Consider the following 14,155-nt stretch of genomic DNA (forward strand, 5'->3'; position numbering starts at 1 on the left):
ACTACAGTAGGTTTTGTTTTTGTTTTTGTTTTTGTTTTTGCTATTCATAATTAGTGGAAATCATAAAATTCTCTTACTTATTCAATAAACAAAAGTTTAGTTAGTACCATCTAAATGCCAGGCACTATTGACTATGAAGTTTAAAGCTGAATGAAAGACATTCTTTGCCAGAGAGCACAACAAGGAGCTCTTCCACTATGAAGCTTTGAGAAATTTTTCAGGAAATGAGGGGTGAGCAAAATCGAGGACTACCATGTTCCCTCTGTGATGGCTAATTTTATGTGTCAGCTTGACTGGGCTAAGCTTTGGCCAGATATCCAGTATAACATTATCTCTGAGTATGTCTGTGAGAGCGTTTCCAGGCATATTAGCATTCTAATCAATAGACTGAGTAAAGAAGGTCTCACCAATGCAGGCAAGCGACATCTAATCTATCCCGGGCCTGAATAGAACAAAACAGCAGAGGGATGTCAAATCTGTTCTCTGCATGAGCCAGAATATTCATCTTCCCCTGCACTCAGCCATTGGGGTTCCTAGTTCTTGGGCCTTTGGACAAGCATTGGGCCTGGGGCTTACATCATTGGATCTCCTGGTTCTCAGGTCTTCAAGTTGGGACAGGAATTATTGACTCCCCTGGGTGCCAATTTACAGAGGGAAGACTGTGAGACTTCTCAGCCTCCATAATTATGTGACTCAGTCCCTCATAATAAAGGCCTTTTTAATATCTATATATGTTCTATTGTTATGGTTTCTGTGGAGAACCCTGATCGGCACACCCTCAAAGGAGAACCATCGTCGGAGGGCTGCTGGACAATGACTATACCAGCAGCAAGTAGTTCCAAGCCTGTGAATGTGGTTAGACGACGTGGCCAGAGGTCCCGCCTCACTGAATCTCATGAGCCATGCTCAGAACTGAGCCTGAAGAAAACCATATGCCATCTAAGTGTGTTGACAAGGACACTCATGATCTGGAAATTGCACTCTGGCTGAGATTTGGAAAATGAATTAGCAGACATAAGAAGAGTGGTTACAAGTTCTGGCTATGGAAGGGCTGGAAGGCGAATCCATAAGGAAGGAGATGTGCTTCCACATTTTGAAGTGTGAGCCAGCTAATAAGGGAGAATGAACTCCTGATGGTCTGTACTATACTTAAGACCCATTGGGGAGCAGTTTTGGAGGAGGGGGCTTGATAACAAAGACTGATACTTCCTGTGGATATACATAGTTTTAATTGTCAGGGTTCTCAGGAGAAACAAACCTACAGAGTGTATTGGTGTGTGTGTGTGTGTATACAGAGAGATGAAAGAGAGAGGGGTGGGGTAGAGAGAGATTATTGATAAGAAATTGGTTCACGTGATTATGGAGATGGACAAGCTCAAATCTGCAGTGTGGTCCAGCAGGCTAGAGACCCAGGAGAGACTCTGGTACAGATGATGTCTGAAGTCAGTCATCTGGAGAATAGCCTCTTTCTTTGGGAGGTCAGTCTTTTTATTCTATTCAGATCTTCAGCTGGTTAGGTGATTCCTACATACTTTATAGAAGGTAATAAGCTTACTCAAATTTTACCAATTTTAGTGTTAATTAAATTAATGTTACCCAACACCTTCCAACTTGACACATAAAATTAACCATCACACGTTTATACTTTGTCAACTTGGCACCCATACACATCTCCTTAAACCATACTTCATCTCCAAGACAACAATGAACTCATACTTCCACCTAACATGATACAACTATCCTGAGTACAACTGAAAATACACTAACCCTTTCCCCAGGAGAGGATGCAAAGTCCTTTTTTTTTTTTTTAAAGATTTTATTTATTTATTTGACAGAGAGACAGAGACAGCGAGAGAGGGAATACAAACAGGAGGAGTGGGAGAGGGAGAAGCAGGCTTCCTGCTGATCAGGGAGCCCGATGCGGGGCTCAATCCCAGGACCCTGGGATCATGGCCTGAGCCGAAGGCAGACGCTTAATGACTGAACCACCCAGGTGCCCCTAGGATGCAAAGTCCTTGCCTGAAGTTTGCTCTGCTCCTTTAGATCCTGTAACTAAAATACTGTTTTGTAAACATCACAATAATTAAATGCTATGATATAAAGTCAATGTATCTTACGTTACATGATAAAGGGATAAAGAAGGAAGAAAACAAAGATACTTGCTGAACACACACACACACACACACACACACACACACACACACACTTTACAACCAAATAAGGAAGAAATATTCATGACAACTACAGTCCTCATTTCTGTAACTGGTCTTGTGGTTGTAGCTGGTATTTAAAATTACCTTCTTCCATCATTCATTCTGTATTCCTTTGCTTTCAACAAGTATCTCTTCTGGTTATGGTTCTTTGCCTGGTGGGGTGACCCAAACCTTCATTCAAAGGGTCTGGGTCATTAGTAGTCCTTCCTGGATCGGGTTGTTGCAGTTTTCCAATGACCTTAATCACAGGGCATGGCAATACTAAGAGACACCCTACAGGATCTTCTGTCTTCCAGACATGCTCTTCCTTAGTTCCACTGTGGAACAGCAGTCCCTTCCACTCGGTTGTCAGATTCAATCATTCCAGCCAGCACAGCACAGCCTTTTGTGCCCACTGGTTCACAAGCATGAAGAGTCCAAAGTGGTCAGGGGGAAGTCTTAACTTCCAGTTCAACGGAATCATTATTGTGTCTCCTAAGAACTCTAGGCTAACGGAATATAAGGTAATGGGGACAGGAAGCAAAAATTTTGCAAGAGGGTCACCAGGAGCAATAGAGAGTGGTACATTGTCTCCTGGATCCATGAATCCTTGCTATTGGAGAACAATACCATATATCGGAGGCTGATTCAGATCATACACAGTTTCCTGAAGAAACTTGCCCCATCTCTGCAAGGTATTTCCACTAGCTGGGATTGTAAATGAAGTCTTCAAAAGGTCACTTCACTGTTCTAGTAAGCCAGCTACTTCAGGAGATTGGGAAAGATGGCAAGACCAGTGAATTCCATGAGCATAGTTCTACAGCTTCACTTCATTTCCATGAACTTAGTTCTTTGATCAGAAACAATGCTGTGTGGAGTATCATGATGGTGGAGAAGGCATTCTGTAAGTGCTTAGATGGTAGTTTTGGTGGAAGCCTTATGTGCAGGAAAGGTAAATTCATATGCAGAGTGTCTACTCCATCAAGAACAAAATGCCACCCATTCTATTAGGGAAGTGGTCCAATGTAATCAACCTGCCACCAGGTAGCTGGCTGATTACCCTGGGGAACTGGGCCATCTTGGAGAGTCAGTGTTGTTCTCCACCTGGAAGACTGGGCACTCAGCAGTAGTCTATCAACCTTGGTGAGTGGAAGTTCATATTGCTGAGCCTATGCATAACCTCCAACCCTGCCACTATGGCCACTGTGTTCATGAACCCAATGGGTAGGGTAATGACAGGGGTGGCTGGGGAAAAAGGCTGACTGGTATCCAAAGAGTGGGTCATCCTATCCACTTGATTGTTAAAATCTTCCACCTCTAAGGTCACCCTTTGGTTAGCCCTGACTTGGAATCTAAATATCTTCACATTTTTTTGCCTGTACAGGGAGATATACTGATACACCTCTTCCCCAGACTTTTGTGTCACTAATTTTCCAATCATGTTCTTTCCATGGATGTTTCCCAGACCAACCAGCCAAACTATTGGCCTTAGTCCATGAATCAGGATATAACTTCACATCTGCCCACTTTCCCTCCTGAGCAAAATGATTTGGTAGACTGCAATTAGGTACAGTGCTTCAAGTCCTGCCCACTGGGAGGATTTCCCTTCACCACATCTTTCAAGGATGTCCTAGACAGAGGCCATAGTGCTGCTACTGTTCACATTCGGGTGGTGTCTGCAGATTGCGAACTGTTTATAAACCAGACTTTGAGGTCTTCTTTTACCTTTGTCAATTGATCACAGGGAATGCACCATGAGGCCATGGGTGCAGGCTGGGAGAGGGAAGACGAAGGCGGTGTAGCAGGAATAGGGACTATGGGCCATTGGGTCATTTCTTCATGTGGCTTACTTGTGCTTTTAGGGTCTGTTCATGCCCAATCTCATGTATTCCACTTCCATTTGATGGTGGAATGCTGTGGTACACACCCAAATGTGTGGTTTGTTGAGTCAGATAACATCCAGCTCATGATGGGCAGCTCGGGCCATGTGGTAATTTGGAGGCCCATGGCTAAGATTCAGTCTCTCTGGAGGCACAGTTGCAGAGCCAGAGCTGTGTCTCGGAAGGAGGGTAGTCATCTGTAGAGAATGGCAGGTCTTTGCTCCAAAATCCTGAGGGACTGTACTATGACACCTACAAGGGTCAAGGCTCCAAACAGCATCCCAGTCTGTCACTCCAAGCACTTTTGGATAATTCTGGATCACATGGAAAAGCACTGGTGTAGCCACCTGGACCTGTTGCAGGGTCTTCTCTTGTTCTGGGCCACACTCAAAACTAAAAGCTTTTTGGGTCACTTGGCCAATGAGTTGGAGTAATACACTCAAATGAGTAATATGTTGCTTCCTTCCAAAGAGACCCACTAGGTGTTATGCTTCTTCTTCTGGCTGTTGTAAGGGCTTTTTAAAACAACGTACACTTCACATTTAAGGAGATATCTTGAGGGATGCCTGGGTGGCTCAGTCAGTGAAGCATCTGAAGCCTTCGGCTCAGGTCATGATCCCAGAGTCATGGGATCAAGCCCCATGTCGGGCTCCCTTCTCAGTGGGAGCTCCCTCTCAAGCTCCCCGTGCTTGTGCTCTCCCCCCACCCTCTGTCAAATAAATTAATAAAATCTTTAAAAAAGAAAAAAAGAGAGAGAGAAAGATCTTGACATGCTTCACCCTAGTTTGGTACCAAAATCTGTATCAGTCAAAGTTCTCTAGAAAAACAGAACAAAATATATTGCTAGAGAGAGAGACAGAGATACAGAGAGAGACAGAGACAGAAAGATTGAGATATTATAAGAAACTGGCTCACATAATTATGGCAGCTGACAAATTCAGAATCTACTGTGTTTACCCCTAGGTTGCAGACTCAGGAAAGCTTATAATATAGTTTCAGCCTAAAGTCCAACAGGTTTCGGACTGAGAAAGCAGATGGTGGAGATAAAGTGTGAAGGTACACTCCTGGAGAAGTCCCTCTTGCTCAAGAAAGCTGGTCGTTTTGTTCTATTTAGATCTTCCACTGATTAGATGAGACTCACCCACATTAAGAAGGCTGTCTACCTTACTCAGCGTTTATTGATTTAAACGTTAATCTCATCCAGAACACCCTACAATTTGACATACAAACTTAACCATCATAATAACAAACTTTATGACAAATTTTAGGGGTTTGGGAAACTTTATTAAGATAGAATTATATATTTTATATATAATTCTCAAACTTTCTAGTGGATTTTTTTATTATAAACAATATTAAATGACATCTCATTTAAATTGTGTCTGGTTCTTTAGGTATTTCTGACAAATCCGGGACTTTATAATCCATAAAAAATGTATTCTTTAGATAAGACAGATTTCTTTTCTCTTTTCTTCATTCCTCCCTTCCTTCCCTCCCTCCCTCCACCCATCCCCCTTCCCTTCCTTCCTTCCTATCTTTTTTCTTTCTTCTCTTAAAAGTAGTCTTAAAGAATATTTAGATCTTTACTAATTAGAGTGACACTTGGGACCTGCAGCACTAGCATTTTTTGGGACCTGGATAGAAAAACAAAATCTCAGCCCCTTCCCCAGACTGACTGAATAGAGTCTGCATTTTTATAAAATTCTCCAGGGGATTTATGTGCACTTAAGATTTGAAATATCAGTGGACTATTTTAATAATTCTAAAGAATGACTGTTTTGTGGCTCCATGCAAGACCCACATGAAGCAGAGTGGAAGGGGAAGGATTGATAAGTATTGGATTAAAAATACCTGTTGTTAAGCTTCCCAAGTGATTCTAACATGCCAGTAGGATTGACCACTAATGTAGACAAATTCTTCATTCTGCAGAGGAAGACCTGAATTCCTATCTTCTGTGGATCTCTGACTTCTCTAAGTACTCATTGGTATTTATATTAGAAACAGAAATCAGTACAAGTTGGTGTGTTCTGATGTCTGGCATGTTCTAAATTCTGATCTGTTGAAAGAGAAAAAGAGCAATTCAAATGATATATGACCATTTTGAGAACTCTAATAAAAAACAGAGAAATAAAAATAGAAAATTACTCCGCAAGTACCCAGAATGGCATCGTGACATCCAAACCAAATTCAGTTCATACTGTGGTAGAGACAAAGTTGGATCAAGAATGTCCTCACAGAAAGGGTACTTTTTGAATTCTTAGCACTACATATAAAATTAATTAAAGTATCGGAATTTTCTTGTCCATTCATAAGATTGTATACAAAATGGAAGTTAGCATTTTATGGGCCTCTTATAAGGAAAGCACATATATAGTATCAAATAAATAGATTTTTCTTCCCCTTTAGTTTTGAAGTCTTAAGGTTCTGAAGAAAGAATAATCCTTTCTTAAATTGCCCATGCCTTACATTTAACTTGAAGCCCATCTTCACATCTAAGGTCTCAGTTGATATAATTGCTTCTAATTTCATTTTATATGGCTCAACATCATGATATAACTGCTTGATCTTGATTTCATTTTAGGAGAGGCTGAGAAGAGGATTCTTGTGTAAGTAGTTTTAGAAAGGTGTTTCAGAGGCTCAGCATTTCTCTGTCTCTTCACGTGAGGCTCCTGGATGAACAGCAGAGTGGTCACACACCAATGTGTACAGAGTTGTTTTTTTCCCCTGTCCCTAACAGGTGATTTATTGTCCACAGGTATATTTCCAAGCATTATTCTTTCAGCAACGGATTGACTTATTTCTATAACAAGCTCTTTTTCTTGCAAAACAGTTAAGAGTGATAACAAATTTTATTCCTTTTAGCAGAAGCATCTCCTCCACCAGTGCCTGCAAAATGTAAATTATTACTAAGGCAACTTTCCCACCAGAATAAGAATTGCCTTGAGTGCATGAAAGATCATGATCTGAAAATTAAAAGCCACAAAAAAATACGCTAAAGCTAAGTAATATGGAGTATAAACTTAAGTTGAGAAAGAATAGTGTTTAAGCAGTGCTTTCAAATATTTCAACTATTTCTTTAGTAGATATTTTTGCCAGAATTATAGTAATAAAGATATTGTAAAGAACTCCCTGAAGCTGATATGAAACTAGATGTTAGGCAAACAAATGGTGGAGGATCCTGTTACCCACATTGAACCTCATACTGCTGATCTGAGCAAATTCTTCTAACATGACTTTTAATCTAGATTATATTACTGAATATACAAACTAACACTTCAAAATGTATGTCATTCATAAACTTGATAAACAAGTCATGATGTTTTTCATCCTGTAATTCGAACATATTGCATATAAATTTACAGTTCTCTAGAAAGTAAAAAAAAAAATGTAAAGAAAGATGGTAAGAACAGAAGACCTTGAAATCAGATAAAGCTGGGCATATGCTTTGCCTTTACCTCTTCTTTGCTGAGTGATCTTTCATGTTACGTTTATCTCTTTGAACCACTTTTTCCACAATTGCAAAATATTGTGATACCAAGTTATCACTGAATGTTACAACAAATCTACAGGTGCTTAATTGATGATGCCTTGTTGATTCTTATTAAAATAAAGGGCACTGAAATCTGAAAACTATGGGAAAAAATCATGTCATTCTCAAGGCATAGCTTAAGATATGGGAGAAGGGGAAAAATGAGAGAGAATATGTCTATATACCTGAATAGGAGGCAAGGAAAAGAGAACGGAGTGTCAAGCTTATAGAAGACATCAAGGGATTCAGAGGTCTTTGTTCTACTTCATCCTTTGTTCAAGATCCAATATTTCTGAACCTTGCTTCTCTTCACATTTATCTAGAGAGTTAAACAAACAAGGATGCCTATAACCCACATTAATCTGCTAAATCATGAGTTTTGAGATTGCCAAGGACTAGCAAAACATTTGAGAAAATAGAAACATATTGATATTGCATGGCAAGATTTCAGAACACTGAAGTTAAAAAGATGATACAAGTTCTAGGGAGAAGGAAGATCAAACAAAAGGCCCAGGGAACAGAATGCATCAGACATCTAACAAAAAGCTGGAAGCTGGAAGGCAGTTGAGCAGTGCCTTCAAATACAGAAAATAAAGAAAACGATTTCCAACTTAGATGATCCCCACTCAAATGCAGGTGTGTGTGTGACCTAGCATAAGGACATTTTCTGATATGTTAGGTCTCAAAATCTTCCCTCTCTTGCTTCCTTTTCTGGAAAGCTACTTAAAATGTTTTCCTCCAGATGAGGGAATATACCAGGGCAAAACCTGCTGCACAGAAAAGTGGAGTCTTAACATAGGCGATAAGCAAAGGTAATGTCCAGCAGGTCATGAAAAGGCAGCATAAGGAGATACTATGTGCCAGGCATGGAGGACACTTGGTCTAGTTTGGAGCGGTTAATTCAGGAGAAAGGATGGGGGTTGTCATGACCACACCTCTGTCCTTGGATGGTCTTTTGAACTTGAAATTACTGGAGGATGTGCTCCACCCGACAGTGGTATAAACCGGGAAAGAAGAAAGCTTGACATACAAGAAATAAGGTAGGGGACCCAGGATGCCATGAAGGGAATTCCAAGGTAAGGGAGCTGGGAGCAGCCCCAGAGAACGCAGGAGAAGAAGAGACTCCAGTAGTAAGACATCCAGAGAAAAGTTTGGCATTCACGGTTCCCAGATTTTTTTATTTATTTTTTTTTATTTTTTGGAAAATTGCACTGAGAGGATAATAGAAGATGCTAGAAGATGTAGTGATACATACAAAAATTCTAAGGAAATAAAACTAAACAAACAAATAAGCAAAGAATAGTTAACTTCAGGACAGATTGAAAAAAGGTAAATGTGATCCTGTCATGACACAATGATACTTTTTAATAATATAAACACTGAATGCTGCTTTAACCCTAAATTTTAATGGAATTATAATGGGAGAATGAGGGAGGCAGACAAAAGTGTTGGCAGTATAAGAGAGCTAAATCCTCACCTACCCTAACCAGGTGTCCATAGACAGCATCTAAAACAAATGAATCCAATGACAGCAACGGATCCATGTTATTTGCAATTATGGAGAGTAAACACCTGAGAGTGGTTGCTTTTGGAGAGGAAGATGTAAGGGAGGGAAGTAATGCAGCAGAGAGCCCTTCAGTTATAATCCATTTAGTTTACTATTCAACTTTTTAAGCCATTGTATGTATATGGCTTTGATAACAAAAAATTCAATTAAAATGGTCATAATGCTGCTTTTAAGCCTCTTAGATATTATCAGGCTGGCTTTTCCAGGTAACAGCCATCTGTTTCAGTAATGCCCACTTCTGTTTGCACTTTGACCCTTGCTCGGCAATGCATCCCTCACAAATAGGGCAGATTTTACTGCACACAAAATCAATGCAGCTCAGTAAGCCCTACCCCACTGTATACATTTGACAGAAATACTGAGGATGAAGCATTGTTGAAGATGTCTGTAGATAAAGAAATTCTTTCTCTCCTCCACAAACAGGAGGCTGCCTAGCAACCACTACCCTGCACACTGAGGAGAGACTAGACCACACATTTCCATTTCTGTGCCTGTTATGAGATCCAGCCTAACAAAAATTAGCACTTGTATCCCTGATTAGTCTGAAATTATTTCACTACTATCAAACCTAACTTTCTTATGAATGAAAGCTATAGGAAAAAATAAACATACAGTTAAGGAGAAACAGGCACATGAAGTTACCTGCGGTGTGTAAGCATTGTTTTTCTTTCTAACTGGTTTAATCATTTTAAAATAATATGTGAAAAAACCAACACCAAACAATAAGCCAATAATGTAAAGCACGCGTGGTTTTGCAGTTGAAGCCGAGTGATTTGCATTATGTTTCATTGCATTATTCTTTCCACTTGAGTAAATGTACTGTACTCCATTTGGACTTAGTCATGCTCTAGTTTGCCTGTCAGAAAATTTGCATTTCTGTGATCAAAATGAAAGATGTGTTTGAGATTTATTGGAAAAGTAGGTGTAGAGAAAGCTTTAAGTGCTTCTGAGATCATTTCTCTTTTATGATGATTTGTAAAGAGCTTTGGAAACAAGGTACAAAGCTTCTAGGAGTGTAAGGAGGGAGCCTCCAGCTCCCTGGTGGGTGCAAGATTCATTCTCAATTAGCACACACTCCATTAACTCTTCACCCAAAATGAGTCGTGATGGCTTTGCCTTGGTATAAAAACGAAGGGATAATAAGAGCAAGAACCTTTTCTTTCTTTCTCTTTCTGAACTTTGGGCATCTGACAACTAATAAAAAGTCATTAAACAATTAAATGCCTCCAATTCTTTTTCTTAGTTTATAAAAGTCAGTAACAATCTACGTATTAAATTGAGGTCCCCACAGCAGTTCTACGAAAGCAGATCAAAATGAGTGTAGGGAAAAAAATATGACATGCCTTATGACTTGTTTCCTCAAAGTCTCAGATCTTTTTCTAAAGCAACCTGGTCATTGGTGATGGGCATTAAGGAGGGCATGTGCTATGATGAGCACTGAGTTTTATATGCAACTGATGAATTATTGAACACTATATCGGAAACCAATGATGTACTATACGTTGGTTAATTGAATTTAAAGAAAAAAATAAAGAAAAAAAGATAATAAATGTTACTTGGTTCAGAAAGAAAAGAAAACAAAACAACAAAACAACCTGGTTTCCTTCGCAACCTGCCCACAAGCTGGGCAAGACTCTAATGTGTTATTGAGGGTTCTATAACTAGATGCCATGATTCTTTTCAAAGAATCGAAAGAACGCTGACATGTCACTCTGCTTCTAGAAGATGTCCCGATTTGGACAGGAGTTAACTCTAATTTTGCATTAAAAAAATCTTCTGTCTCCTTTCATCACCATCAAAGTTCACATGGTAATCTTATTGTGAAAATGATATGACAATATAATACCATGAACTGTGGGGTAGCTGTAAGCATTCACTGTTAATGATTACATGAGCTCTGAAAGTCACAATTCTTTCTCCTGGACCTTCAGGGCAATTGTGATGCCAGTACTTTTGATCTTTTAGCTAAGAATCATGTGGCAAATAAGCATCATTCCTGGGAAAATGTGGAGATGTGATCTTGTGTCAGAAAAAGAATGCAAGTTCTGTTCTCCATAACTGCTTGATTGTTCAGGCCATGGGTGAAAAATGTCCCCGTGGAGTGGGCAAAATAAATAGCAGCTGGAATATTTAAGACTTGTCCTAGCTTCTTATTTCCAATAAAGGGACACAATTACTTTCCCAGGGGCAGAAGTGACATTCTCAAGCTGGCTCTTGCTAGAGGTTTTGTCCTCCTGAGATTCCTTCATGCTTCTGTGCAGTAAGCGAGAGTCTCTGTATTAACCTGTGACTTTGAGTCAGGGAGGGTAAGCTCACTTCCCCAGCAGCCCTACATTTCTCCCCCCAAATTCTGCTCACCCAAGTGGGAATCCACAACAATAAATCAGTCTGTGCTCGGGACTGCCAGGGTGAACAATAAATCACAATAATTCTCCTACCGTTCAGAGAGTTCTCGATTCCTAGGAAATTTGTAATCATGGTAGAAAGGCAAGGGTGTTAATGAGGTCTATAAATTAAGTTAAAGCAGGGTAATTATGTCCTATGTTGTAATAAAGACTGGGGTGGCTAATATCATTAAGGGGAATTAAATACTTTCTTAGATTGGGAAGATGAATTGAATAAAAATATTACTGTAAACAAGGGGCTCTTTTGTTATATACACATTAATTATGGAGTACACGCTCAAATGCCACATGGGCTTAAGCTGAGCATGTCGATGGCTGAGTTTTGAGTGAGGATCACGGGTTTGCGTTTGGCTGTGGGCTGTGGGGAAGGGAGCAGCCTCTGCTTCCCTGGGGTCCTAGAGTTTGAAATTGTAACACTTTCCTCTTGCTCAGTCACTACACCGGCATCTCCTTGAGCTGAGCATATTTACCTCTTAGATTTCCTGTTGGACCCTTTATTCCTGAGCTTGTAACCCACATACTCCTGCATGCCAGTGAATGAGGTAGACTTAGGAAAAGAAAACAAAGAAATGAGAACAGGTTTGTAGATGCTGTAAACCCATTTGATTATTCATTCACCGTTAAGTCTGTTATAAATGCTTGAGACAACAAAACTCTCCACAATATCTCATAATTTTGATATATTTATAATATGCCAAGAGTATTCTTAGAGCTTTATATTGATTACTTCCTTGTATCCAAACAACAATCCCACAAATCAGGTACCGTTTTCCCAATATGCAGAAATTGAGACTGAGACATAGATTATTTGCCTACCTTGTCAAAATTGCTATAGGATGCATTTATATACAACCATAAAATTTTTTAATTGCACACTATTAATTACCTCCAGTCATCTAAAGATTCCTTCCTATACTGAAGAAGGGTAAGTAACAGGAGAGAAGCAGAGGGGACTCACATTCTGGAATGAACCAGAAAGTTAAGATGATGGAAGTTTTTAATGGTTCAGTATGCTACCAAGGCCAGTACAACAAACACTGATCGGGAGACATTTATGTATCAAGGCCAAAGATACTGATATTCTTTTTTTCCCTCTATTTTTAGAATTATTTTGAATATTATGTAGAGAAAGGCAGTTTGTAGGGCACCTGGGTGGCTCAGATGGTTAAGCGTCTGCCTTTGGCTCAGGTCATGATCCCAGGGTCCTGGGATCGAGTCCCGCATCGGGCTCTCTGCTCCTTGGGAGCCTGCTTCTCTCTCTCTCTCTCTCTCTCTCTCTCTCTCTCCCCCCCCCCTCCCTCTGTCTCTCATGAATAAATAAATAAAATATTAAAAAAAAAGAATTTAAAAAAAAAAGAAAAAGGCAGTTTGTAGAGTGGTTACATGTACAGACTCAATAAGGCTTAGGTTCAAATCTGATCTCCCTTTTCATAACTGTAAAATCTTGGGCAAATTATTTCATCACAGTCTCTACTACTTCATATATAAATTGGGTATAATTTTGGTACTTCATATGATTGTGTGAAAATTAAATAGATAACAGATGTAAGGCATGAGAAGGGTATGGGCACAGAGTTTTTATATAGGCATGAGATGTTTTATTTTATTTTTTTTAAGATGTTGTTTATTTATTTGATAGAGAGAGACACAGCGAGAGAGGGAACACAAGCAGGGGGAGTGGGAGAGGGAGAGGCAGGCTTCCCGCTGAGCAGGGAGCCCTGTCGAGCCCGGGGCTCGATCCCAGGACCCTGGGACCATGACCTGAGCCCAAGGCAGATGCTAAACGACTGAGCCACCCAGGTGACCCAAGCATAAGATGTCTTAATTATTGGGGAATACTACAAGAACATTCATTTCTGGTATGGCTCTGAAGAACTGTAAGACTTTTCTTGAAATGATTATTTTTTAAAAAAGTGTTTTTCCTTCTCTGTATTTTTCTTTTTCTTTTATTTTTTTCCCCTTTTTAAATATTGAGGGAATATTTGAATCAATTTTGTGGGCCATCTATAGTAAGTGCCTGGGGCCCATACACGAGAACTTTCTGGCAACGGTAGTTACCATGCAGCCGATGAACAAGACAGATATGTCTTCCTGTGCCATGAATGAAGGCATGCCTTTCTTTGTTAACTTATTCATGGTGCCCCTTGGTATTCTGCACACCAAACTGAAGAGGATCTGTCCACATAGAGAATGGTCAACTTCTTTACGTTTTCTTTTTCTTTCTTTCTTTTTTTAAAAGATTTTATTTATTTGACAGAGAGAGACACAGGGAGAGAGGGAACACAAGCAGGGGGAGTGGAGAGGGAGAAGCAGGCTTCCCGCGGAGCAGGGAGCCCGATGTGGGGCTCGATCCCAGGACCCTGGGATCATGACCTGAGCCGAAGGCAGACGCTCAATGACTGAGCCACCCAGGCACCCAACTTCTTTCCTTTTTCAATGGCAAATTCAAAATTAATCCTCACGTGGTGTATCAGATTATATTTATGTATTTTATACGGGACCTTATTTTTCCTGCACTTTCCTCTTTACATTTCCTCATCAACATCTCAGTGTCTCATCTATGAGGCTATGAATCAAAATAA

The 14,155-nt window shown here is 40.0% G+C and overlaps 1 pseudogene; it reads right to left on the minus strand.

Annotated features, from left to right (window-relative positions):
• Window positions 1-4,140: 4,140 nt before the first annotated feature.
• Window positions 4,141-14,155, minus strand: part of LOC113911129 — a 55,073-nt pseudogene continuing 45,058 nt past the window's right edge.

This window comes from Zalophus californianus, chromosome 12 (assembly GCF_009762305.2).
Source record: "Zalophus californianus isolate mZalCal1 chromosome 12, mZalCal1.pri.v2, whole genome shotgun sequence".
Taxonomy (NCBI): domain Eukaryota; kingdom Metazoa; phylum Chordata; class Mammalia; order Carnivora; family Otariidae; genus Zalophus; species Zalophus californianus.